This window comes from Dendrobates tinctorius, unplaced genomic scaffold (assembly GCF_039654945.1).
Source record: "Dendrobates tinctorius isolate UK_male_01 unplaced genomic scaffold, ASM3965494v1 ptg000256l, whole genome shotgun sequence".
NCBI classification, from domain to species: Eukaryota; Metazoa; Chordata; class Amphibia; order Anura; family Dendrobatidae; genus Dendrobates; species Dendrobates tinctorius.
Window position 1 is genome coordinate 7,950,051 of NW_027361923.1, and position 25,694 is coordinate 7,975,744.

Sequence of the window (25,694 nt, forward strand, 5' to 3'; positions counted from 1 at the left end):
TCAGTCTTTCATAGCAATAACATTGTGATTTCATGACTGCTTTGCCCTTGCGACGACACCTCAACATTTGCTGCTGGTGGTGTGCTAACCGGTGGGCTTACAGTGGGGGAAGCGATGTAGCATTGCTGACTACCTTCATTCGGAACAGGTGCACATGTGGTACGTGAGGTTTGGTACTCCGTCCACGTTTGCAAGTGCATGGTGGTTAAATGTCTAATCATGCAACTTGTATTCAAATATCTCAGATTTTTCCCTCAGCTAAAGGTCTTTGCGCACTTCTTACAGATAACTTTTGCCTGATCATTAAAATTTTGTTCAAATAGTGCCACACTGCACTCTTCCTACTATGGAAGACATTTTGAGACCTTGCACGCTGTGCTAATTTGACCGTCTGGTCAAGCCGTCCTGCAACTCTTTTGGTTTTTGTAACATGTTTTTGGACTGCTACGGTCATGCCAGATAACAGCTGTTGCGATGTCGTTGCCTGCTGCAAATCCTCCTCCTCCTCTTCTGAGCTGTAGGTAGCAGCACCCTCTTCCCCCAATGGATGCCAATCTGGGTCAACAACTGGGTCATCCATCACCTCCTCTTCAATTTCATGTGCACCTTCCTCTGTTTCACCGTGTAAGGTGGTATATTATGCGGGAAGGGGCACCGGAGTTTCATCAGGGTCTGATTCTGCCTCAGTACACTGCGAGGACAATGTCGTGCTCTGAGTGAATGTACCAGCAGAAAAATCTTGCAGTGGCTGTGCATCAGTGCACTCCATGTCAGATTCATCTTGGACTGGGGAATTCACGATTTGACTTGCTATCTCAGGCATGGCATGTGAAAAGACCTCCATGGAGTAATAGGTAGTGTGGCCTGCCACATCCTTCACTTTTGGTAGGGGTGAAGGACACAAGGATAGGTGTTGTTCCTGACCTGGAGCCTCCACTGACGACTCAGTGCTTTTATATTTTGAAACTTCAGAAGAGGAGGTGAGAGAGCTGGAGGCTGTGTCAGCAATGTAAGCCAAAACTTGTTCTTGAAGCTCTGGCTTTAAAAGCGGTTTACCTACTCCCAGAAAAGAGAGCCTTCGAGGCCTTGTGGAGCCAGACGATGATGCAGGCTCAACACCTCCTGCCTTAGGTGCTATTGTGCTTTTGCCACTACCAACAGATGCAACACCACCACCACCACCATCGGGACCAGCTGGCAACCCCTGCCCACTTCCATGGCGTCTTCCACCATACTTCCTCATTTTTGTGAAAATGAACCCAAAATACAACCAGCTTTATGGTATCTATAGGATTGGTGAGAATTTGAATCTCACTATAGATTTGAGTACGCTGAACTATTGTCTCAAGCCCAGGAGAGATTACACCTCAATGTAACAGGCTGAAATTGGATGGTGTATGACAAGGTGGAGGGTGTCTATAGGATTGGTGAGAATTTGAATCTTGCTATAGATTTGAGAACGCTGAACTATTGTCTCAGGCCCAGGAGAGATTACACCTCAATGTAACAGGCTGAAATTGGATGGTGTATGACAAGGTGGAGGGTGTCTATAGGATTGGGGAGAATTGGAATCTCACTATAGATTTAAGGATGCTGAACTATTGTCGAGAGATTACACCTCAATGTAACAGGCTGAAATTGGATGGTGTATGACAAGGTGGAGGGTGTCTATAGGATTGGTGAGAATTGGAATTTTACTATAGATTTGAGGATGCTGAACTATTGTATCAGGCCCAGGATAGATTACACCTCAATGTAACAGGCTGGAATTGGATGGTGTATGACAAGGTGGAGGGTGTCTATAGGATTGGTGAGAATTGGAATCTCACTATAGATTTGAGGATGCTGAACTATTGTCTCAGGCCCAGGAGAGATTACACCTCAATGTAGCAGGCTGAAATTGGATGGTGTATGACAAGGTCGAGGGTGTCTATAGGATTGGTGAGAATTTGAATCTTACTATAGATTTGAGAACGCTGAACTATTGTCTCAGGTCCAGGAGAGATTACACCTCAATGTAACAGGCTGAAATTGGATGGTGTATGACAAGTTGGAGGGTGTCTATAGGAATGGTGAGAATTTGAATCTCACTATAGATTTAAGGACGCTGAACTTTTGTCTCAGGCCCAGGAGAGATTACACCTCAATGTAACAGGCTGAAATTGGATGGTGTATGACAAGGTGGAGGGTGTCTATAGGATTGGTGAGAATTGGAATCTCACTATAGATTTGAGGATGCTGAACTATTGTCGAGAGATTACACCTCAATGTAACAGGCTGAAATTGGATGGTGTATGACAAGGTGGAGGGTGTCTATAGGATTGGTGAGAATTGGAATCTCACTATAGATTTGAGGATGCTGAACTATTGTCTCAGGCCCAGGATAGATTACACCTCAATGTAACAGGCTGGAATTGGATGGTGTATGACAAGGTGGAGGGTGTCTATAGGATTGGTGAGAATTGGAATCTCACTATAGATTTGAGGATGCTGAACTATTGTCTCAGGCCCAGGAGAGATTACACCTCAATGTAGCAGGCTGAAATTGGATGGTGTATGACAAGGTCGAGGGTGTCTATAGGATTGGTGAGAATTTGTATCTCACTATAGATTTGATGATGCTGAACTATTGTCTCAGGCCCAAGAGAGATTACACCTTAATGTAACAGGCTGAAATTGGATGGTGTATGACAAGGTGGAGGGTGTCTTTAGGATTGGTGAGAATTGGAATCTCACTATAGATTTGAGGACGCTGAACTATTGTCTTAGGCCCAGGAGAGAATACACCTCAATGTAACAGGCTGAAATTGGATGGTGTATGACAAGGTGGAGGGTGTCTATAGGATTAGTGAGAATTTGGATGTCACTAGAGATTTGAGGACGCTGACAATGATGCTCTCAGTCCAAGTATGGACGCAGGCAGCCTAATAAGCAAGACTGCTGCCCACACAAAAGGGTGGAAAAATGAACGCTTGGTAACTGTGCAGAAAGGAGGACAAAAATTATTTTTGCTTTTAAAATAGCAGTTTGCACAGCAGTGTGCAAACAGCAATGCAGCTATCAGGGAGCCTCATAAGGCAGCCTAATAACCAACAGAGCTGATGCACAAAAATAGAGCCTCCCCTGTCACTGCACACAAAGTGTTGTGTTGTAAGTGAAAATCGCTAACAGCAAAAGCAGTTTTTTGGTTCTTCTTCCCTGCCTAACGCTCTCCCTTATTCAGAATCAGCAGCTGCAACCTCTCCCTAATGGTAAGATCGGCAGAAGTAAGATGGCGGTCGGTGTGCACGCCCTTTTATAGCTCCTGTGATGCCACACAAAGCCAGCTAATCACTTGCATGCACTTCTCAAAGATGGTGGTGATCGATGCTTATGTCATCGCGTTGCCCACAGTGTGCGTCATCCATCATTGGCTGAAAAAGGGCGCTGGAAGCATCTTTTGAAACGCGACTTTGGCGCTCTGGTTGCCGAACTCGTGGCCGACCTCATGTTCAGCGAAAGTCGCCGACTTTTGAATATGACCGACCCGTTTTGCTCAACTCTAATCAGGACGGATGAATCTATATATATTTCTGCTTCACCAATTCAGGCTGCTTGAGAGTGATGGTGATGGAATGTTTTCTTGGCACATTGTGACTGTCATGGTCACGTGTGTCAGGACGCAGATGATACCGCAAGGCGGACCCATAACACACGTGACCCTGGATACACCGCCTCCAGTGGGGCGCATTTAAATAATAAAACATGCAGGTGGATACGCCGCCTCCACCTGGCGAATTTAGGTACTACACGTTATACAATAAATCAAATGATAAAGGGGGAACCTGGGAAACTTTAACAATGGTGGGCCCTGCGATAGGGAATGGGGGACGTGGAGACCTCCTAAGCTCCCCTGAGCCAGTGTCTCTGCACTCCTTACATTCCCTAAACAGGCTCCGCACCTGTCGCCGCACGCGTACCTTAACGCCCTTGCTCACCCTGACCCTAAACCCTCACTAGGGAATGGGTCGGTGCGGAGACTAATCCCACCACTGCACTAATAACACACATGAGGAAAGAGACAATACAGGGGAAACACCACTTAGCTTTGCTCTGTTGCGTGTGCTCCTAGTAACAGAGCCCACCGCCTGCGTGCGTCTTCTCCTCCACCCGGATCCATCACCATAACAGGATCCTTCACCTTAGTGCAGCCTTGGAGCAGAGTCCACCACCAGTTGCAGCTGCTCAGTACCAGAGTCCCATGGATGAGTTCAGCTTCTGACACGAAGTCGAGCATGCTTGAGTCCAGCTCAGCGGCCAAGTCCCACATGGTGAGTGCCACTCTCCATAGTCGCCACTCCACCAGCCCATGCAGACACTTCCCGCTGACACCATCACTGCAACCCCACCACGCCATGCCAGCCCTTCGTCCAGACACCATAGCTGACACACGTCCCCTCTGGCTAAGCTGCACAGGACTCCTCACCAGCTCCATCCTTCCTCCAGGCTCTCCCACTCAAAGTGAAAACAAACTCACAATATCACAGGCAGTGAGTGAACACCCTGAGCACACCTTTATAGGGTGTCACACCTGATCCATAATTAAGTGAACATTCACCTAAACCTAAGGTGCGATACCATTCCCCACCACCGGGCAACTTAGAATGAACGACACCACGTGTGATAATTCTAATGGCCACCGGGGGTTATCACGACACACTTTGGAACCAAAGGAAAAAAAGTTCACTTAATGCATTTAATACCGCCAGATCCAACACTGGATCATGACAGTACCCCCTCCTTAATGAGGGGCCTCTGGACCCTCAAGACCACCCCTCATTAGGGAAACCCCTACAGCGGGGACGCCCAGATCCTGAGTTCACCCCACCATTACCTGACACTCCAGGTTTATGACAAACGCACCGCTGGTATTGGCAATATATGTTCATTTTGGAGGCACCACTCATCTCCACAGCGCCGACCTGGGGAACGAGTTTATGTATGTGTATGTTTGTTTGTTATGAGCTGATCAGGCTCCACAACACACTTCCACAAGATGTTTTTTGGTGGCACACATACACGCTCGTTCACACACAGGTCCGGACCTGAACGTTTATTGCATACATTCGTTTGTCATAATTGGTGAACTCACTCTGAACTAGACAGCAGAGGCGTCCCCCTGCATCACCACACTCACACCCCCGCAAATCACCAAGGGGTCACCACCCTCCAACCCTCTTCACCATGAGGTCTGCACCTCCCAGGGTTGGTTAATGGCGAGGGTTGAGATTTGTCCCTACTCCCCCGCAGCACACCTGCTGCTCACACCAGGAGGAGAGGGACCGGATATGGAGGAAATATACACTCACTGGTCGCCTCCACACGACCAGGAGGGGCGGCTTCTTCAGTGGTATTTGAAGATTTGGCGTAAACCCCGCGGACTCAACACCAGTCTGCTCATCACCGGGACGTACCCCTTCTCCTCGGGGAATACCAAGCAGCTCCGTGGGGCACCATCCCTCCCACCTGCCTGGGTACGCCCGCGTGCATGAGCAAGTCCCGCTCCCCAGCAGCGACTCCAGGGGCTTTTGCCAGACCGCAGCCGCCATTTTTTTTTTGGGTTATCTGAGTAGAGGCCCCAGACCGTGATAACTGCTGCTGCAGCGGCTCTAAACACCTTGCCGCTCCCCACTCACATCAGTGAGGCCCGGCAGCAATTACTCAGTGGTCTCCACATGGCCAAAGCTCACCAGAAAAAAAAACTGTATGGCCTGTGATAATGTCATGGTCACGTGTGTCAGGACGCAGATGATACCGCAAGGCGGACCCATAACACACGTGACCCTGGATACACCGCCTCCAGTGGGGCGCATTTAAATAATAAAACGTGCAGGTGGATACGCCGCCTCCACCTGGTGAATTTAGGTACTACACGTTATACAATAAATCAAATGATAAAGGGGGAACCTGGGAAACTTTAACAATGGTGGGCCCTGCGATAGGGAATGGGGGACGTGGAGACCTCCTAAGCTCCCCTGAGCCAGTGTCCCTGCACTCCTTACATTCCCTAAACAGGCTCCGCACCTGTCGCCGCACGCGTACCTTAACGCCCTTGCTCACCCTGACCCTAAACCCTCACTAGGGAATGGGTCGGTGCGGAGACTAATCCCACCACTGCACTAATAACACACATGAGGAAAGAGACAATACAGGGGAAACACCACTTAGCTTTGCTCTGTTGCGTGTGCTCCTAGTAACAGAGCCCACCGCCTGCGTGCGTCTTCTCCTCCACCCGGATCCATCACCATAACAGGATCCTTCACCTTAGTGCAGCCTTGGAGCAGAGTCCACCACCAGTTGCAGCTGCTCAGTACCATAGTCCCATGGATGAGTTCAGCTTCTGACACGAAGTCGAGCATGCTTGAGTCCAGCTCAGCGGCCAAGTCCCACATGGTGAGTGCCACTCTCCATAGTCGCCACTCCACCAGCCCATGCAGACACTTCCCGCTGACACCATCACTGCGACCCCACCACGCCATGCCAGCCCTTCGTCCAGACACCACAGCTGACACACGTCCCCTCTGGCTAAGCTGCGCAGGACTCCTCACCAGCTCCATCCTTCCTCCAGGCTCTCGCACTCAAAGTGAAAACAAACTCACAATATCACAGGCAGTGAGTGAACACCCTGAGCACACCTTTATAGGGTGTCACACCTGATCCATAATTAAGTGAACATTAACCTAAACCTAAGGTGCGATACCATTCCCCACCACCGGGCAACTTAGAATGAACGACACCACGTGTGATAATTCTAATGGCCACCGGGGGCTATCACGACACACTTTGGAACCAAAGGAAAAAAAGTTCACTTAATGCATTTAATACCGCCAGATCCAACACTGGATCATGACAGTGACCCCTGATACCTTTGGATTGATGATCCCTTTCTGCCATGCAGGTGGAGTAATGTTGTGGAGAATGTTGTCTCGGCTCCCTGCATCTCCTACGATACCCGTTGAAGGATGAACCCTTGCTGAAGGCTGGTATGATGTGTAAGGGTGGTGGAATGTTTTATTATTGCTCCCTAGCTCCTCAGATTCCTGTGGATAGATGACCTATTCCTGCAAGCTAGTAGGTTAGAATAATGATAGGGTATTGTTTTCTCGGCACTCTCTAACTCCGGTGATTCCTGTGGATGGATGACCCCTTATTGAACATTTATAGGGTGGAATAATGGTGGGAGAATGCTTTCTTGGTGCACCCTAGTTCCTCAGATACCGGATGTATGACCCCTTCCTGCAGACTGACGTAAGTGTAATAACGGTGCGGTGAAGGTTATCTTTGCACACCCTGCTCCTCTGATACCTGTGGATGGACATATGAAGAGCAGTCCTTCCTTGAGGCTTTTATCTAATCTGTGGCAATTGCGAGTAGCTATAGTGTCGGCATCTCCAATATTCCTGCACTACAATGTCATCACTTTTTCACATTTATGCCACACTGAATTGCTGCAGTTTTGATGGCAGCAGAACCAAAAAAATTTGATCCAGCACGTTTCTAGACGTTTCTAGGTAAAGTGGCAGATCGCGTTATATACAGTCTAAACTCAGTCAGTGGTCCATTATCTCTCAGCCAATCTTTCTTCTTGGGATTTATAATCAGATTCAAGTGCACAGATATCGGACTTAATGACAATTTTTAAGAAATATTTTAAGAACTGACGTCTGACCTCAACTCAAAGGCCAAAGATCTCCACCAGGATCTATGAAGCACTTTACTCTACGTCTACTGTGAATAACTATGACGGCTGCCCAGTCAATCATAAGTCCGTTCTTGCAGATTTTCTGAAGGTATCAAGTCGAGTGAATGTTAATTGTGCTCTTGTGACAAATTCACAGTCATGAAGCAATGACAAGTCAAAGTAAGTTATTCCAGTAATTAGCGATTCACTAATAAACCCTAAACACATACATATTAACCCCTTAAAGACCAAGGATATTTCCGATTTTGCGTTTCCATTTTTCGTTCCCCTTCTTTTCAGATCCATAACTTTTGTTATTTTTCCATCACTACGGACACGTGACAGCTTGTTTTTTTTGCGGGACGAATTTTACTTTTGAACAACACCATTGCTTTTACCAGACTGTACACTGGAAAATGGGGGAAAAAAATTCTAAGTGCCGTGAAATGGCAAAAAAGGGCAATTCCACAATAGTGTTTTGGATTTTTTTTACTATCTTCAGGAAAACTGCCACTATCATTCCCCAGGTGATTACAAGTTCGTAGATACCAAACATGTAAAGGTTATTATTTATTTAAGTGGTGAAAAAAAATCCAAAGTTTGTCAAATTTCTTTAGAAATGGCGCCATTTTCCAAGACCCGTAGCGTCTCCTTTTTCCCAGGATCGAGCTGGGAGAGTGCATATGTTTTGCGTGCCGACCTGATGCTTTTATGGACACTATTTGGGGTAGATATGATGTTTTGATCGCCCGTTATTGTATTTTATTGCAATGTTGCAGCGACTAACAAACTTAATTCTGGCCTTTAGATTGTTTTCTCGTTATACCGTTTACAGTTCGGATTAATTCTTTTTATATCTTGATACATTAGGTGATTCTGAATGATGCGATACCAAATATGTGTATTTTTTATTTTACTTTGAATGGGCCAAATGGGGGTGATTTGAATTTTTACACCTTTAACAATTTTTTAATATTTAAAATTTTTTTTTTTACTTGTTCCAATAGTCTCCGTGGTAGACTAGAAGCTGCGATCATCTGATAGCTTGTGTTACACATAGCAGGGCTGCAGAACTGCAATGTGTAACAAAAATGATCACAGCAGTTCAGCAATGACAACCCCATCGGCGACCCACGGTCATGTTACACGGGCGCAGATGGGCGGAGCTGAGACACGAATCCCGTTTACGTCAGTTAAATGCCGAGATTAACAGCGGCATTTAACTAGTTAACAGCCGCGGGTGTATCGCGATTCCACCCACTGCTGTTAGGGGCACATGACAGCTGATGAGATCAGGCTCTGGAGCCTGCAACAAAGAGGGGCGGGTGACCTGTGATGGACACGGCACATCATAGGTCATAAAGGGGTTAATGACTCTGATAAATGACAGACTGGCATAGAAGTTATTCTAATGTGATGTAGCGGGGCTGGACTGGAAATTCTGGCAAGTGCCAAATGGTCAGTGGACGGCATTAGCATGCAACACTTTTAATAGTATCCTTTGGACACTGATACTGTTAAACCCTGTTGAGGAGCAGAAAGCCATCTGCTCCTTGCTCCACCAGTTACACTGACAGGCACGGGCAGCTTCTGCTCATTATTATACAAGCTGGAAGAGGAGATGGAGGCTGCAGTGGACATTGAACCAAGGCTGGGTGAGTATAAGCTTTTTGGATATCCTGGGAGTTGAGGGGGCTGTGGTGGCATTATATAGAGGAGTATACTGTGGAGGCCATCATACTCGGCATAGAGGCTTTGGGACCTCATACTGTGAAAAGTGAGGATATGGTGCATCATAATTTGTATATGGGCTAAAGGAAAGTATATCACGTATAGAGGCTATGGGGTACCATACTAGGTCAGAGCTATGGATCATCATCTAATATATAAAGCTCAAAGTGTGTATGTGTGTGTGTGTCTATGTTTGTTTGTATGTCCGGGATAGGCATCCGCACCGTCGCAGCTACAGCCACAAAATTTGGCACAGTCACACGTCTGGACCCCGAGAGCGTCCTAAGCTATGTTGTGAGGCAAAATTTTAACCCCGCGTGTTCCAATTCACCAAACAATTTTGCCCCTATCTACATACTGGGGGAAAAAGTGTGTGCTCGTCAAGCCCCGCCCCTCATTGTGATGTCACAATGCCCCTATTTGCATACTGGGGAAGCAGTGTGTGCGCGCCAATCCCCGCCCCTCATTATGATGGTTGCCATGGCGACGCTGATGTCATCAAAGGTTGCAAGCCCCGCCGCCGCTCATTATGATGTCATAATGGTTGACTATGAGATGGAGGGTGTGTGATGAGTATATGGGCACCGAACTATGGAATGGAGGATATGTATGATGGGTATGTGGGAACGGCACTATGGGATATAGGATATGTATATGGGAACAGGACTATGGGATGGAGGATGTGTATGATGGGTATATGGGAACGGGACTATGGGATGGAGGAAGTGTGATAGGTATATGGGCACTGGACTATGGGATGGAGGATATGTATGACGGGTATATGGGCACTGGACTATGGAATAGAGGATATGTTTGACGGGTATATGGGCACGGGACTATGGGATGGTGGATATGTATATGGGCACGGGATTATGGGATGGAGGATGTGTGATGGGTATAGGGGCACTGGACTATAGGATGGAGGATATGTATGATGGGTATATGGGCACGGGACTATGAGATGGCGGATATGTATGATGGGTATATGGGCACTCAACTATGGGATGGAGGATATGTATGATGGGTATATGGGCACGGGCCTATGGGATCGTGGATATGTATGATTGGTATATGGGCACGGGACTATGGGATGGAGGATAATTATAATTTTCTATAACTAACCACAGTTAGTTACTATGCCCGGGCAGCGCCGGGCTCTTCAGCTAGTACTGTATATAGGGGCTATGTGGCATCAGACTTTGTATGGGAGATATGGGCGGTCATACTGCATGGAATGTCAAACTGTATACACATGGCTATCTGCATCCTTGAGAAATTGAAATGCCAGGCAGGGGTAAGCCATGTGGTGTGGGATGGCACAGGTTCTTGCCCTTGGGCTGTCCCGCTCCATATGCCAGATAGAAACAACCAAATAGCCTGATGTGGCCCATAGGTCACACTTTGACCAGGTCTGGACTAGAATTTAAAACATGATGTAACAGCAGAATAATGAATGCAGCTCTGGATATAACTAGAGTATAAAACAAGATTTAATACAGAAAAATGACTGCAGCTCTGGGTGTGATAGAAGAATAAAATTTGATACAGCAGAAGAATGGTTACTGCAGCTCTGGATGCGACTAGAGTATAAGACATTAAGTAACAGCAGAGTAGTGACTAGAGTTGAGCGAAACGGGTCGAAAAAATTCAAAAGTCGCCGACTTTTGGCAAAGTCGGGTTTCATGAAACGAAACCCGACCCTAGGATGAGGTCGGCCACGAGGTCGGCGACTTACGCGCCAAAGTCGCGTTTCAAAAGTTTGTTTTGCGCTCTTTTTCAGCCAATCAGGATCCACGGACACTGTGGGCAACGTGATGACCTAGGCACGGGTCACCACCATCTTTCAGAAGGGCATGCAAGTGATTGGCTTGCTTTGGTGGGCGTCACAGGGGGTATAAAAGGGCGTGCACGTCGACCGCCATCTTACTTCTGCCGATCTTAGTATAGGGAGAGGTTGCTGCTGATTCTGTAGGGAGAGCGTTAGGCAGGGAAGAAGACAAAAAAACTGCTTCTGCTGCTAGCGATTTGGCCTGCACAACACACAAGTCACTGTGTGTGCAGTGCAAGGGGAGGCTATATTGTGGTGTATCAGTGGTGTTGGTTGTTGGGCTGCCTTTTAAGGCTTCCTGACATGCTGGCATTGCTGTTTACCCACTGCTACGCAAACTGCTTTTTTAAAAGCAATCCAATCTCCCTTATCCTCTAGTCACTTTTGTCACAGCTGTGCCATCGAGCCTGTCACATAGCGCTCAGATATCAGTGGGCCTCACACAATCCACAAGTGTCCAGTGTCCAAAAGTGTGCGCAGAGATTCAAAATCTCCATTATCCTCTCGTCACTTTGGTCACAGGCAGCTGTGCCATCGAGCGTGTCACATAGCGCTCAGATATCAGTGGGCCTCACACAATCCACAAGTGTCCAGTGTCCAAAAGTGTGCGCAGAGATTCAAAATCTCCATTATCCTCTCGTCACTTTGGTCACAGGCAGCTGTGCCATCGAGCGTGTCACATAGCGCTCAGATATCAGTGGGCCTCACACAATCCACAAGTGTCCAGTGTCCAAAAGTGTGCGCAGAGATTCAAAATCTCCATTATCCTCTCGTCACTTTGGTCACAGGCAGCTGTGCCATCGAGCGTGTCACATAGCGCTCAGATATCAGTGGGCCTCACACAATCCACAAGTGTCCAGTGTCCAAAAGTGTGCGCAGAGATTCAAAATCTCCATTATCCTCTCGTCACTTTGGTCACAGGCAGCTGTGCCATCGAGCGTGTCACATAGCGCTCAGATATCAGTGGGCCTCACACAATCCACAAGTGTCCAGTGTCCAAAAGTGTGCGCAGAGATTCAAAATCTTCATTATCCTCTCGTCACTTTGGTCACAGGCAGCTGTGCCATCGAGCGTGTCACATAGCGCTCAGATATCAGTGGGCCTCACACAATCCACAAGTGTCCAGTGTCCAAAAGTGTGCGCAGAGATTCAAAATCTCCATTATCCTCTCGTCACTTTGGTCACAGGCAGCTGTGCCATCGAGCCTGTCACATAGCGCTCAGATATCAGTGGGCCTCACACAATCCACAAGTGTCCAGTGTCCAAAAGTGTGCGCAGAGATTCAAAATCTTCATTATCCTCTCGTCACTTTGGTCACAGGCAGCTGTGCCATCGAGCGTGTCACATAGCGCTCAGATATCAGTGGGCCTCACACAATCCACAAGTGTCCAGTGTCTAAAAGTGTGCGCAGAGATTCAAAATCTCCATTATCCTCTCGTCACTTTGGTCACAGGCAGCTGTGCCATCGAGCGTGTCACATAGCGCTCAGATATCAGTGGACCTCACACAATCCACAAGTGTCCAGTGTCCAAAAGTGTGCGCAGAGATTCAAAATCTCCATTATCCTCTCGTCACTTTGGTCACAGGCAGCTGTGCCATCGAGCGTGTCACATAGAGCTCAGATATCAGTGGGCCTCACACAATCCACAAGTGTCCAGTGTCCAAAAGTGTGCGCAGAGATTCAAAATCTCCATTATCCTCTCGTCACTTTGGTCACAGGCAGCTGTGCCATCGAGCCTGTCACATAGCGCTCACATATCAGTGGGCCTCACACAATCCACAAGTGTCCAGTGTCCAAAAGTGTGCGCAGAGATTCAAAATCTCCATTATCCTCTCGTCACTTTGGTCACAGGCAGCTGTGCCATCGAGCGTGTCACATAGCGCTCAGATATCAGTGGGCCTCACACAATCCACAAGTGTCCAGTGTCCAAAAGTGTGCGCAGAGATTCAAAATCTCCATTATCCTCTCGTCACTTTGGTCACAGGCAGCTGTGCCATCGAGCCTGTCACATAGCGCTCAGATATCAGTGGGCCTCACACAATCCACAAGTGTCCAGTGTCCAAAAGTGTGCGCAGAGATTCAAAATCTCCATTATCCTCTCGTCACTTTGGTCACAGGCAGCTGTGCCATCGAGCCTGTCACATAGCGCTCAGATATCAGTGGGCCTCACACAATCCACAAGTGTCCAGTGTCCAAAAGTGTGCGCAGAGATTCAAAATCTCCATTATCCTCTCGTCACTTTTGTCACAGGCAGCTGTGCCATCGAGCCTGTCACATAGCGCTCAGATATCAGTGGGCCTCACACAATCCACAAGTGTCCAGTGTCCAAAAGTGTGTGCAGAGATTCAAAATCTCCATTATCCTCTCGTCACTTTGGTCACAGGCAGCTGTGCCATCGAGCCTGTCACATAGCGCTCAGATATCAGTGGGCCTCACACAATCCAAAAGTGTCCACTGTCCACAAGTGTGTGCAGAAATTCTAAATCTCCCCTGTCCTATAGACACCTTGTACCTTGTTTTACATTACTATATAGTTTGTTGGATTTTGTCTACATTTCTACCAAAAATGAGGAAGGCTGGTGGAAGAGGCCGTGGAATTGGGCGGGGGTTGTCAGCTGGTAATGATGGTGTTGGTGGTGGATCTGATGGTAGTGGCAAGAGCAAAATAGGACCGAATGCAGGAGGTGCTGACCCTGCGTCATCGTCTGGCTACATAAGGCCTCGAACGCTTAGTTTTCTAGGAGTTGGCAAACCGCTTTTAAAGGCAGAGCATCAGGAAAAAGTTTTGTCTTACATTGCTGACTCAGCCTCCAGCTCTATCGCCTCCTCTTCTTCAGTTGTAAAAAGTAAAAGCACTGAGTCGTCATTGGAGGCTCATGTTCATGAACCACACCTTTCCTTGTGTCCTTCACCCCAACCAAGATTGAAGGATGACGCAGGCCATACTACTGATTACTCCATGGAGCTGTTTTCACATACCATGCCTGGATTATCAAGTGAAATGGTGAATTACCCAGGCCAAGATGAATCTGACATGGAGTGCACTGATGCACAGCCGCTGATGGATGATTCTGCTGGTACATTCACTCAGAGCACTACATTGTCCTCGCAGTGTACAGAGCCAGATTTTGACCCTGATGAGACTCAGGTGCCCCTTCCCGCACACTATACCACCATACACGGTGACACAGTGAAAGGTGCACATGACATAGAAGAGGAGGTGATGGATGACCCAGTTGTTGACCCAGATTGGCATCCATTGGGGGAAGAGGGTGCTGCTTCCAATAGCTCAGATGAGGAGCATCCACAGCAGACATCGACATCGCAACAGCTGTTATCTGGCAGGCCCGGAGCACTCCAAAGACAGGTTCCAAACATCAAAAGAGTTGCTGGACAGCTTGTCCAGAGGGTCAAAAGATCACAGCGTGCTAGGCCGCAAAATGTCTGCCAAAGTAGGAAGAGTGCAGTGTGGCACTTTTTTGAACAAAATCCTCATGATCAGGCCAAGGTTATCTGTAAGAAGTGCGCAAAGACCTTTAGCCGAGGGAAAAATCTGAAAAATTTGAATACCAGTTGCATGCTTAGACATTTAACCAGCATGCACTTGCAAGCGTGGACACAACACCAAACCTCAAGTGCCACATGTGCAACTGATCACAACGAAGGTAGTCAGCAACGCTACATTGTTTCCCCCACTGTAAGCCCACCGGTTAGCACAGCAGCAAATGTTGAGGTGTCGTTGCAAGACCACAGCAGTCAGGGAATCCCACTGTTATATCAACGAAAGACTGATTCTAGGCCATCAGAAAGAACACCAACTCCATCACCATCATCAACCCTCTCTCAGTCCGCCCTGTCCACCGCTACTTCCACCATATGCAGCTCTCAAGTCCAGCTCACCCTCCCAGACACTATGAGTAGGTCAAGAAAGTACTCAGTCTCTCATCCACGTACACTGGGTTTGAACGCCCACATTGCCAAACTAATCTCGTTTGAGATGATGCCCTTTCGGTTGGTGGAAAGCACAGCTTTCCGCGAACTCATGGCCTATGTAGTACCACGCTATGACCTACCCAGTCGCCACTTCTTCTCTCGCAAAGCCATCCCAGCCCTCCACCATCATGTGAAAGACCGCATTGTCCATGCACTCAAGCAGTCAGTGAGCGGAAAGGTGCACCTCACAACTGATGCATGGTCCAGTCGGCATGGCCAGGGCCGTTACGTGTCCATCACTGCGCACTGGGTTAATGTGGTGGATGCAGGGTCCACAGGGGACAGCGGTGGTGGGACAGTGCTGCCTAGCCCATGGTATAGGAAACAGTTGGCTGTAGGCGTTCGACCCTCCTCCTCCTCCTCCTCCTCCAGAAGCGAAAGCTTGTCCACAGAGCGCAGTCGTACGAGCACTCCATCTGCAGCTGCCACTGTTGCACACGATGTGTCCCCCTATCGAGCAGCTAGTGGAAAGGGTCAGCAGGCTGTGTTGCAGATGATGTGTTTGGGCGACAGACACACCGCCGAGGTGCTGGCCGAGTACTTGAAGCGACAAACTGAGTCATGGCTGGGCAGTGTACATCTTGAGGCAGGCAAGGTAGTTAGTGATAACGGCCGTAATTTTGTGGCAGCCATAGCCCTTTCAAAACTCAGCCACATACCTTGCTTGGCTCACACCTTGAACCTGGTGGTGCAGTGCTTCCTCAAAAATTATCCGGAGTTAACAGCCCTGCTCCAGAAGGTGCGAAGACTGTGCGCGCACATTCGCCGGTCGCCTGTACACTCCGTTCGTATGCAGAAGCTGCAGCGATTGCTCGACCTTCCCAACCACCGCCTCATTATCGACATTGCAACAAGGTGGAACTCCACCCTGCACATGGTGGAGCGGCTGTGCGAGCAGAGGCAGGCCATAATGCATTTGTGGGAGGATACACGGCCAGGCACTTTGAGAGCAGACATGGAGTTGACAGGCGTGCAGTGGTCGAAGCTGAAAGACCTTTGTAAAGTCCTTCAGTGTTTTGAGGAATGCACACGGCTGGTAAGCGCAGACGACGCCATCCTAAGCATGAGCATCCCACTTATGCGTCTGCTCATGCAAACTTTGACGCACCTTAAGGAGCAGGCGTCTGCAGCCAATATTGATGAGGAGGAAGAGGAGGAGGGAATCCTTGATGACATTCAGCCATTGTCTGCTCAGGGACCTCTCCTGGACGAGGTGGAGGAAGAAGAGGAGGAGGAGGAGGATGATGGGGATGATTACTTAGGGGAGGAGGATGCATCTCGTGGGGCAAGTGAAAATCTTGGCGTGGCAAGGTCTGGTACAGGGTTTGTGCGTGACTGGAGGGATGTGGATTTGCCAGAAAGTGCTCCTCCAACCAGCACTCGCAGTGCATCATTGACACCGGGAACATTGGCCCACATGTCAGATTATGCCTTGCGGATCCTAAAAAGGGACCCCCGCATTGCCAAAATGATGAACGATGACGACTACTGGTTGGCCAGCATCCTGGATCCACGCTATAAAGGCAAATTACAAAACATCATGCCACAGGAGAACCTTGACCTAATATTGGCTAATAAACAAGCAACTCTGGTAAATCGGTTGCTTGAGGCATTCCCAGCACACAGCAGCGGTGATGGTTCTCACACGAGCCGTACGGGCCGGGGGCAGCTTGGCAGAGGTGTTCGTGGTGCACACAGCAGAAGTGGCGTTGGAGACAGGGGTTTCATGACAATGTTGTGGACTGATTTTTCAAATACCGCTCACACAACTGGTAATACTGCATCGATGGAAAGTGACAGGAGACAGCAGTTGTCAACTATGGTTACAAACTACTTTTCCTCCCATATCGATGTTCTCCCACACAGGTCATTCCCCCTTGACTATTGGGCCGCTAAACTGGACACCTGGCCTGAATTGGCACAATATGCCTTACAGGAGCTCGCTTGCCCAGCTGCAAGTGTGCTATCGGAAAGAGTCTTCAGTGCAGCTGGATCAATCCTGACAGAAAAAAGGACCCGTCTGTCAACCCAAAATGTGGATGATCTAACCTTCATTAAAATGAACCACGCATGGGTTTCCAAGGATTTTGTCCCACCTTCCCCTGATGACACATAGGGTGACAGAAAAATGGCTTGCTTTGGTCCACCTCTTCCTGGTACTTCACCTATTTCGCCTTTTGCATCAGCTGAATGTCCAACATCAACATATGCCACTTTCTAAAACTCCCTAACTGTGCTGCCTCCCCCCCCATGGCCAGGGTCACCACCTACCGCACGACACCGTGCGAGTTCCGTTGCCCTGGACAGGTGGGTAGGCCGACTCTTGGGCGCGGGCAATGGCACAGGGTCCCTCATAGTGCAATCAAGTGTCTCTGACAGTGGTGGTGCACACCCGCCGTCAGACACACCGCTGTACTATGAGGGGCCCAGTGCCAGTACCGACGCCCACGAGTGGGCCCCCCTTGCTTGGGCAGGGCCCCAGCATTTGCAATCTTTACCTCTCCCTGCTCCTCCGCTGTGTAATCTGGGCCGTCAAATCCATACTGTGCCTGACACCGTCTGAGCCTGCCTCCTGAGACATATATTTTGAATGTGTACGCTATCCATACATGTTATCCAGGGATACGGTACCCTTTCTAACCTTTGTGCAATCACGTGCAATCCATACTGGGCCTAACACCGTCTGAGCCTGCCTCATGCTGTATAGACATATATTTTGAATGTGTACGCTATCCATACATGTTATCCAGGGATTCGGTACCCTTTCTAACCTTTGTGCAATCACGTGCAATCCATACTGGGCCTAACACCGTCTGAGCCTGCCTCCTGAGACATATATTTTGAATGTGTACGCTATCCATACATGTTATCCAGGGATACGGTACCCTTTCTAACCTTTGTGCGATCACGTGCAATCCATACTGTGCCTGACACCGTCTGAGCCTGCCTCCTGAGACATATATTTTGAATGTGTACGCTATCCATACATGTTATCCAGGGATACGGTACCCTTTCTAACCTTTGTGCAATCACGTGCAATCCATACTGGGCCTAACACCGTCTGAGCCTGCCTCCTGAGACATATATTTTGAATGTGTACGCTATCCATACATGTTATCCGGGGATACAGTACCCTTTCTAACCTTTGTGCAATCACGTGCAATCCATACTGGGCCTAACACCGTCTGAGCCTGCCTCCTGAGACATATATTTTGAATGTGTACGCTATCCATACATGTTATCCGGGGATACGGTACCCTTTCTAACCTTTGTGCAATCATGTGCAATCCATACTGGGCCTAACACCGTCTGAGCCTGCCTCCTGAGACATATATTTTGAATGTGTACGCTATCCATACATGTTATCCGGGGATACGGTACCCTTTCTAACCTTTGTGCAATCACGTGCAATCCATACTGGGCCTAACACCGTCTGAGCCTGCCTCCTGAGACATATTTTGAATGTGTACGCTATCCATACATGTTATCCGGGGATACGGTACCCTTTCTAACCTTTGTGCAATCACGTGCAATCCATACTGGGCGTGAGAACGGCTGGCGAGCTGTTAAGCAAGCTACAGCACCTGTCCAGACAAGTACAGGGATTCCCTAGCGAGGAGACTTATTTGATTGTTTTCAATGTTGGGACAGCAATTTTTGGGGAGCACTATACTCTGGAGAATGATAGATGGGGCCCACCATACACTGGAACATTCCAAAGGTGGACATCAGACACTGGAGCAGCATTTACAGGGCCCATTATACACTAGAGCATTAGAAATGGGGCCCATTATGTTTGGAGCATTATTTGGGCCCATAAGACAGTGGAGCTTCATCCATGGGGACCAACATATACTGTAGCATTATGTGGAGCTCATCATATACTGTTTCAAACATTATATGGGACCAATGATTCTGTAATGAGAAATAGATGGGCCTCGTCATAAGATGTAAAAAGTGAGGTATTTTTCATTGTACTATACCGCTATTTATCTGCCGTATCGGAGCATGATGAGTTGTGGTATGTGTTAAAGGGGCGCTCTTTCGCCCAGGGCACATGAAAACCTGCAGCCAGCCCTCCCCCCCCACAACTTTAGCCAAATAACCCCCATTTTTCAGTGCGTAACTTGTATTATGAAGTTAATTAAGGTTGACAAGCTTAAGTAAGAAGAATTGATGCTTTTGGCATTCAAATGGGCACTGTAGGTGTGTTTCCTGTCCTCCTCTCACTGCCGACTTTTATTCCCCATTGACTTACATTGGGTTTCGTGTTTCGGGACGACCCCGACTTTTCCCTATAATCGGACGATCTTGCTCGACCCGACTTTTGGAAAAGTCGGGTTTCACGAAACGAAACGCGACCCTAAAAAACCAAAAGTCACTCAACTCTAGTAGTGACTGCAGCCAGGGCCAATTCTAGCTTTTTGCTAACTATGGAGAAAATTGAAATTGCACTCGTCCCTGCAGTACAATATAAATCTGAAGTAAACAAATGCAATTAAATCATAGTTTTTTTTATATTTGATTTTAAATTATTCATTATTTGATAAAGGAGACCCGTGAACATGATTCTACAGGTCAGTGTCATTACAGCTGGACCAAACTTTCCTGAATTCTCTATTTTGCTAAAAAAAAATAAATGTTTGGTTTGTAATGCTTATGTTTTTCTCATTACTGTATGGGCTAAAAAGTTTTATATTTTGACAATTTTGATATCCAAATCTTTTACTGATCTGGCTGTACCAATTTTTTTTTCTTCTTTATCTTTAATGAGAGAATACTGCACCAGAACCATCAATTAGTACATGAATGCATCACTACAACCACCATCAGTACATGCATACATCACCAGAACCATGATCTTTGCTGAGCTAAATCACTAGACCCACCATCAGTATATGACTACCTTACTACAACCACCATCAGTACACTGATACATAATCAAAACCACCGTTAGTACATGACTACATCACCAGAACTACCATCAGTACAAAACAACTCCTAGTATCTCTTTTCCCATTGTTAAAGGGGTTGTCCGGTCTTCTGATGAAAGACTGTAATCACTCTTGTGATTGTAGACTTCAGAATCATTACAGCGTGTGCATGGCATGCGGCCATTGCTATCAGGTGTCGCCAGCAAGAGCAGGTGGCCATGTGAGCGCAAGCAGGGCCGCCATCAGGGCATGACAGCCCTTACTGCTGTATGGGGCCCGGTGAACAGCAGAACAGAAGGGGGCCCCCAGATCAGGGGCCCCACTCCTGTGCTGCCAGTCATCGGGCCCCAAGTGCTGTGTATCATAGGGTGAGCCCCAAGTGTGCGCTGCAGTCGGGCCCCAAGTGTGCGCTGCAGCCGGGCCTGCAGCGCACACATCAGCAGAGCCACCACAGCGCCTGACATCCAAAAGTTAGAGAAGTGCTGAAGGACCTGTGGTGACGTCATCATTATCACAGGCCTTCAGCATTGATCAGCTCTGCCCCCTGATCACATGACGATGACGTCACCACAGGTCATTTCAGCTCACACTACAGCAGCTCCATCTTCACCGCAGGAGCGAGGTCAGGTAAGAACAAAGTTTTTTTTTATTATTGAAAGGGGCAATATGTTTCCCTGGCAGAAGGTAGACACGGGGGAAGGATTGGAGAAACACAGGGGCAAATATGGAGACAGGGGGCAGGATTGGAGACATACAGGGGCAAATATGGAGACAGGGGGCAAAATGCAAGTCATGGGGCAAAATGCAAGACATGGGGTAGAATGCAAGACATGGGGGCAGAATGCAGACAAGGGGGCAGAATGCGAGACATGGGGCAGAATGCAGACAAGGGGCAGAATGCGAGACATGGGGCAGAATGCGAGACATGGGGGCAGAATGCAGACATGGGGGAAGAATGCAAGACATGGGGGCAGAATGCGAGACATGGGGGCAGAATGCAGACATGGGGGCAGAATACGAGACATGGGGGCAGAATGGAGACATGACGGGGGCAGAATGCAAGACATGGGGGCAGAATGTGAGACACGAGGCAGAATGGACATGGGAGCAGAATACAAGACGTGGGAGCAGAATACAAGACATGGAGGCAGAATGCAAGACATGGGGGCAGAATGCAAGACATGGGGGCAGAATGCAAGAAATGGGGCAGAATGTGACAGTGAGACACAGGAGGGGGCAGAATGTGAGACATGGGGCAGAGTGCAAGACATGGGGGCAGAATGTGACAGTAAGACACAGGAGGGGGCAGAATATGACAGTGAGACACAGGAGGGGGCAGAATGCGATACATGGGGGCAGAATGCAAGACATGGGGACAGAATGGACATGGGTGCAGAATGTGAGACATGAGGGCAGAATGCAGGACATGAGGGTAGAATGCAGGACATGGGGGCAGAATGTAACAGTAAGACACAGGAGGGGGCAGAATGTGACATTGAGACACAGGAGGGGGCATAATATGACAGTGAGACACAGGAGGGGGCAGAATGTGACAGTGAGACACAGGAGGGGGCATAATATGACAGTGAGACACAGGAGGGGCAGAATGCGAGACACGGGGCGGAATGACCATGGGGCAGAATGTTAGACATGGGGTCAGAATGGACATGGGGGTATAATGTGACAGTAAGACACAGGAGGGGCAGAATGTGACTGAGGCACAGGGGACAGAATGTGACAGTGAAACAGAGGAGGGGCAGAATGTGAGGCACAGGGGCAGAATGTGACAGTAAGACACAAAATGGGGCAGAATGTGACAGTGAGACACAGGAGGGGGCAGAATGTGACAGTGAGACACTGGAGGGGGCAGGATGGGAGACACATGGTGCAGGATCATGGGGCAGGATGGATACGATGTAGACAGATGGGGCAGAATCTGGAGATCATGTGGGGGCAGAATGGATACTCATGAGGGCAGGATGAGAGAAAATATGGCTGGAGCCAGGATGGGGGATATTATTACCATAGGGGCTAATTAAGGGATATTATTACTGCAGTGATGTATTTATTTTATTTTTTTGAGGATACTGTTTTAAATGGGGGGAGGTTCTGTTACTGTGCAGAGTGACACTATGGCACCTTTTTTCTTCATCTGGTGTAGTGTAGAAGTTGGAAAAAAATTAAGTAATGTTTTCTGCAAGTGGAGCTCTAGATAACTGTGTTATTTCCTGCAGAAACGAGCTCTGGCTGCAAGACGTGATGGTGATCTGTGCTGGATGAAAGATGAAAAGCAAAGAAGGATTTTACCTAGAGACGTCACTGGTGAGTCAGTGTGTTACCTGTTCAATGACACTATACACTATATGCAGAGTGCCTTTGTACAATGTCACCAGTGATCACTGTATTACCTGTACACTGGCACTATATACAGAGGTCCTGGGCATAATATCACTGGTGATCACTGTATTAACTGTACACTGACACTATATACAGAGCTTCTTCTGTGTATAATGTCACTGGTGATCATTGTATTACCTGTACACAGACACTACATACTAAGTACAGATCTCCTGTGTATTATGGCGATAGTAATATGTTTTTTTTATTAATGATCAGTATTGTAGTATCCAGTCACCATGTGCTGGTAATATGTGGTCTGGTCATGGTGCGGTGGTATTTGTCCCTTGTATGTGCTATTATTCTGTCACTGGTGGTAATATGTGGTCTGGTCATGGTATGGCTGTATTTGTTCCTTGTATGTGGTATTATTGGTCACCATGTGGTGGTAATATGGTGTCTGGGCATGGTGTGGTGGTATTTGTCCCTTTGGATGTGATATTATTGGTCATTTTAAAAATTGAAAAATAAATAAAAAATATACCTAAATTGTATTGGATATTTTAGCAAATCTTTAATAGGTTAGAGTAGAGTAGTTCCCAGCCAAAAGAGTCTACCTTGTCATGGTAAGGAAAAAAGAAAAATTCCAGCGCCAGAAATGGAAAATTAAAAATCAATTTTATTGTGCCAATGCATATTAAAATTCCAGCAGGTACAGCATATCAGTCGGATGACTGCAGAACAACGCGTTTTTTAAAATATAATAATTGCAGTAACATATTTCAAAATACATATCACATATTCATATCCCATACATAATATATCATATTTATTTATGTTGTGTTGTCTACATTGACTGTTTTCTTTCCTTGTTTGTCTCTCCCACCATTACCATATCGGGAGCTGCTTTGGAGCAGTCTACACATGTGCTTCTGATTTTTGCAGGTGGGAGAATCCAATAAAAGGAAGTTGGTTGCATTTAATGTCAGAACATGATTAAGACCTGAGGCGTCGAAACGCGTTGTTCTGCAGTCATCCGACTGATATGCTGTGCCTGCTGGAATTTTAATATGCATTGGCACAATAAAATGGATTTTTAATTTTCAATTTCTGGCGCTGGAATTTTTCTTTTTTCCTTTCCATTATTGATTGACTGCCTAGTCAGATCCGTGCGCAGGATTTGGATTCTACCAGCAAGGCAGTACGGTGAGCTGGATTATTTTCTCCTTTTTTATTTCATTTACCTTGTCATGGTGGTAGATTTAAAAAATCTTTTGGCCATAACAAGAGCTGCTGGCAATGTGTGTGATCTGGAGATGGGAACTGTTAATTAGAGTTGAGCGAAACGGGTCGAAAAATTTCAAAAGTCACCGACTTTTGGCAAAGTCGGGTTTCATGAAACGAAACCCGACCCTAGGATGAGGTCGGCCACGAGGTCGGCGACTTACGCGCCAAAGTCGCGTTTCAAAAGTTTGTTTTGCGCTCTTTTTCAGCCAATCAGGATCCACGGACACTGTGGGCAACGTGATGACATAGGCACGGGTCACCACCATCTTTCAGAAGGGCATGCAAGTGATTGGCTTGCTTTGGTGGGCGTCACAGGGGGTATAAAAGGGCGTGCACGCCGACCGCCATGTTACTCATGCTGATCTCAGAATAGGGAGAGCTGCTGCTGCTGATGATTTTGTAGGGAGAGCATTAGGCAGGGAAGAAGACACCAAAAACTGCTTCTGCTGCTAGCGATTTTGCCTGTACAACACACCAGTCACTGTGTGTGCAGTGCAAGGGGAGGCTATATAGTGGTGTATCAGTGGTGTTGGTTGTTGGGCTGCCTTCTAAGGCTTCCTGACATTCCTGCATTGCTGTTTACCCACTGCTCCGCAAACTGCTTTTTTAAAAGCAATCCCAATTTTTTTTTTTGTCCTGCTGAGGTACTGAGCGTGCATTTTTTCACACCATACAGCGGTGTACGCTCCTCACACAGTACCGTGTAACGGCTGTTATCACAGCCACAGTGTGTCACTCTGTGAGAATAAAACGAGGACATGTTCCGTTCTTACAGACCTGCACTCTAGGGAGATTCCTATTCTGCCCAATTCTACATACACCTTGTAGTTTGTGATACACTAGCCAATTTCTGCCTGTGACATAGCGCTGTGAAATTCAGTGGGCCTCACACAATCCATAAGTGTCCAGTGTCCACAAGTGTGTGCAGAAATTCAAAATCTCCCTTATCCTCTAGTCACTTTGGTCACAGCTGTGCCATCGAGCCTGTGACAGAGCGCTCAGATATCAGTGGGCCTCACACAATCCAAAAGTGTCCAGTGTCCACAAGTGTCTGCTGAAATTCAAAATCTCACTTATCCTCTAATCACTTTTGTCACAGCTGTGCCATCGAGCCTGTGACATAGCGCTCAGATATCAGTGGGCCTCACACAATCCAAAAGTGTCCAGTGTCCACAAGTGTCTGCAGAAATTCAAAATCTCCCTTATCCTCTCGTCACTTTTGTCACAGCTGTGCCATCGAGCCTGTGACATAGCGCTCAGATATCAGTGGGCCTCACACAATCCAAAAGTGTCCAGTGTCCACAAGTGTCTGCTGAAATTCAAAATCTCCCTTATCCTCTAGTCACTTTGGTCACAGCTGTGCCATCGAGCCTGTGACATAGCGCTCAGATATCAGTGGGCCTCACACAATCCAAAAGTGTCCAGTGTCCACAAGTGTCTGCTGAAATTGAAAATCTCCCTTATCCTCTAGTCACTTTGGTCACAGCTGTGCCATCGAGCCTGTCACATAGCGCTCAGATATCAGTGGGCCTCACACAATCCAAAAGTGTCCAGTGTCCACAAGTGTCTGCAGAAATTCAAAATCTCCCTTATCCTCTCGTCACTTTTGTCACAGCTGTGCCATCGAGCCTGTCACATAGCGCTCAGATATTCATTAGGCCTCACACAATCCAAAAGTGTCCAGTGTCCACAAGTGTCTGCTGAAATTCAAAATCTCACTTATCCTCTAGTCACTTTTGTCACAGCTGTGCCATCGAGCCTGTGACATAGCGCTCAGATATCAGTGGGCCTCACACAATCCAAAAGTGTCCAGTGTCCACAAGTGTGTGCAGAAATTCAAAATCTCCCTTATCCTCTAGTCAC